The sequence below is a fragment of the Callospermophilus lateralis genome (genome assembly GCF_048772815.1).
Source record: "Callospermophilus lateralis isolate mCalLat2 chromosome 5 unlocalized genomic scaffold, mCalLat2.hap1 SUPER_5_unloc_2, whole genome shotgun sequence".
Classification (NCBI taxonomy): Eukaryota; Metazoa; Chordata; class Mammalia; order Rodentia; family Sciuridae; genus Callospermophilus; species Callospermophilus lateralis.
In genome coordinates, this window is record NW_027510148.1 from 1714681 (window position 1) to 1718347 (window position 3667).

At 50.2% G+C, this 3667-nt stretch overlaps 1 pseudogene; it reads right to left on the bottom strand.

Moving 5' to 3' along the window:
* Positions 1-2215: 2215 nt before the first annotated feature.
* On the bottom strand, positions 2216-3185 carry LOC143400263 (olfactory receptor 11L1-like; annotated as a pseudogene).
* Positions 3186-3667: the final 482 nt, after the last annotated feature.

A 3667-nucleotide genomic window follows, 5' to 3' on the forward strand; every position in this document is an offset into this window, starting at 1 on the left:
AGACTTCTGCCTTCTGCCCCTGAGGCTGAACCAAGTTCTCTCCCTCTGATCACTGCCACTTCACACTTGTCCTGGACCCCGTCCTGCCCAATCCCAGGGTTCAGTGTTATAGTTAAAGCTTCCTCCCGGGGTTTCCTAAACTGACTTCCAGACCACTCACCTATAATCGAATCAAGCCTTTATTGAAGCACACCGGTGGCGGCTGACCAGAACATAAAGCTGTTCCCCTGATCAGCCCCGAACAATTGCAAGGGCGCCCCTTATAAGCCTGAAAACCGCAAAAGGGACATTTGGGGGTCTAGCCAATGCAAGCAAGCCAGGTTACAGAAGCGAGAGAGTGTAGTCAGGTGGCGGGACCCTTAGCCAATCACAATTAGCCCAGTCACCCCAGTTACAGAAACAAAGCCCTGTTACCCTAGTTATAGAAACAATGCCCCATTAGGTAGTTTCATGTTCTTAAATGTTTCTATAGCAAAAGGAAAAGAACATCTTGCCCCAGTCATAATAACCCTTCCACTTGGCATGGTTGTTTTACAAAATGGAGTCACAAAACAAAATGAAGTCACTTTGGTTTGACTATCACATCAGGTGCCACTTATACTAGAGACCTGTCAGGCTTTTGCACACTAATGGCCTTCCCCACCTGCGTTGGAATCGACCTAGGTGCTAACATCTTACAATTTATAAAAACACAACTACACCTCCCATGAGATATTTGTCTCTCACCCCTTCAACTACCCTTCAGGAAAACTGTTTGCAATCAAAGCTGCTCCCTTCCCTTCGGAGCATTCTCTGGGGCACTGCCCCCTGTGGTATCACCCCCTGAATGACAAAGACATTGGACAGCAGTGCTCTGGGTCAGGCAGAGTGCAACCCCCTGGCTCCAGCTTCCCTGCTGTCCCTTCCTCCTGCCAGCTCTGCCCCTGAGCCACCAGCTTTGCAGCTAGCTCAGCCTCTTCCTGGTGTCTCCTACCACATGGGGTTCCTCCTCCCACCTTTTTGTATTTTCCATTCCTTTCCATTCCTCTGTCTTTGCTCTCTTGATTTTTTTGGTTGCACTTTCCTGAAGGGACCTGCTTTCATGAATTTCATTATCAAATCTAAAATCAAACCAACTTCCTCTACCCCATGAGCTGCTGCATTGACCCCAACAGTTCTTTCTCTGTCTTTTCTTTAAATAGTCTTTACATAGTTGTAAATGCAAAATTCATCTTCAATTCTATATTTAGTGCCCTCCAATAATCAATCATTTCTCTTAATGCAAAATCCAAAACCTCTACAGGACTACTAATGATCCACAGGAACAAGGCTCTACCCCTCTCCAGGCTGAGCTCTGTCCACCTCCCCAGTCACTCTGCCTCCCTCTTCTGTCCTGCATGCCACCATCTCAGCCTGGACTTCTCTGTCCACTTCTGCTCTCCTCCTCCCAGCAGTGAAGGTTGAGCACTAGGTGGGCAGAGCTTCCCTAACCCCCTGCTGATGCAGGCCTTGCTGGTCTGCCTTCACACCCAGCCTACTCTCTGTCCCACAGTGATCTAGAGAAACAGAAGCACGTCCTTATTCTCTATAGGGCTCAAGCCCTCTTGCCTTCTGGAATTAGGCTTCATTGAGGCCAATCTTCCTCGCCTTTTCTATATCTTGTATCTCCAGGCACTGCAGACTGCAGCAGGAGACCTCCTACTTCAGGGGATTAAAAGTATTTGTGGAATTAACAAATGGAACCTGTGGGGGTGGAGGGTGGGGGGAGTGGCAGGGATCTCCTAAATCCTGGCTGAGTGGAGGGGATTTGTGTTGTGCTGGGGGCCTGACTCCAGGCCCATTATAGCAGAGAGCACTCTGATCTTCCTCTCCCTTCACCCCTTCCTTTCTTCCCTGAAACTTCATTAAGCAGAAAATACTAAAAGTCTAACTTATCCAAGGCAAATGTTTGGCACTTCAAAACTCCTTATTTGCTCTGGGCCTGGGGATATAGCTCAGTTGTAGAGTGCTTGCCTCACATGCATAAGGCTCTGGGTTCAATCCCTACACCACCCCCCCCAAAAAAAATCATTATTTGTTCTCTTATCACTAGGAGATAATGCAGGACAAAACACAATTCCAAAGTCTTTGTTTCCTTTTTCATTCATTCTTGCCACAGCTGTCACACATCAGGTTTGAGGTGTGCAAGGCCAGTTTCCCAACAGTGTGTAAGAGGTTAGAAATGCCTGTCCATAGGCTATGCAAATGCAAGGGAATCCTTCAGGGACCAGTGGCCGCACTGCCTTATGATGACTTTTCTAACAGGTTCCTTGAAGTCTTTGTTCCTCAAGCTGTAGATGACTGGGTTCGTCAGTACCACGGTGTAGAAGACAGAGATGATCTTGTTGATTTCGGGTGACAGGTGGGCACTGGGGCGCACGTACATGGAGATCATGGTCCCATAGTAGATGGTGACAACAGCCAGGTGAGACCCACAGGTGGAGAAGGTCTTCGTCCATCCAGAAGCTGAAGGGATCCTCAACATGGAGGACACAATGAAGACATGAGGGTCATGAGGACATGAGGGTCAGGAGAAAGCAGACACACAGCACTGTGACCGACAGGACAAAAATGGCCATCTCGGTGACGTGGGCACTGGAGCAGGAGAGTTGCATGAGCGGTGGGAGGTCACAGAAGAAGTGGTTGATGTGGTGGGGCCCATAGAAGTCCAGCTGGGAAATCATCATGAATGACAGAAAGCCTGTGCCCACCCCTGTCAACCAGCAGAGGGCCACCAGGTGCCTGCAGGTGTCAGGGCTCATGAGGAAGGGGTAGTGCAGTGGACTGCCGATAGCCAGGTACCGGTCGTAGGCCATCATGGCCAGGAGGAAACACTCAGTAGCCCCAAAGAACACGAAGAAGTAGAGCTGCGTCATACAGGCGGAGAAGGAGATGGCCCGGCCCCAGGAGGCTAGGTTGGCCAGGAGAAGGGGCACGATGGTGGCCGTGTACCAGATCTCCAGAAAAGAGAGGTGCTGGAGGAACGTGTACATGGGGGAGTGCAGGCGCTGGTCCTGGCTCACCACTGCGATGATGACGATGTTCCCCGTGAGGGTCAGGAGGCAGATGAGTAGGAAAATGGTGAAGAGCAGGGTCTGCCACTCCTGAAGGGTCTGGAATCCAAGCAGCTGAAACTCGGTGACCACAGACACATTTGGGGTTTGCATCGTCTGGGGGCAGGGAGTGCAGAAAACATGTATGAAAAGCACAGGGTGCAATGACCGTTGGTGTTTGGACCTTCAGGGATTTTTTGTTTTGTTTTAGGTTTGCATGTGCTGCTCTTGGGAGGTTCAAATGCACAGTCCCATGCTCCTTTTATTTGACCACTTTTGGATCTGCAGATCAATGATTCCACGCTTTGACCCAGTCACTCCTCTGTCTCCTCAGTGAGGATTGCAAATGTGTTCTGTTTTCAAACCTCAGCATGGCCTTGTCTCTCTGTTCCTTCAGCAAGTGATCTATTTGATCAGAAGCCTGGGGTCCCCATGGGAGCATGTGCAGGCTTAGGCCACTAACACCCCCACCTACCATTCGTCTGTACCCTGAAGGAGTGGTGTGCATGGGTCTCAGCTAGTCCCTCACTTGAGCTGTGTCCTCCCTCACACTGGGAGGTGCTGCAGGTTTCCAGCTCACCCTCTCCTGGCCAGCA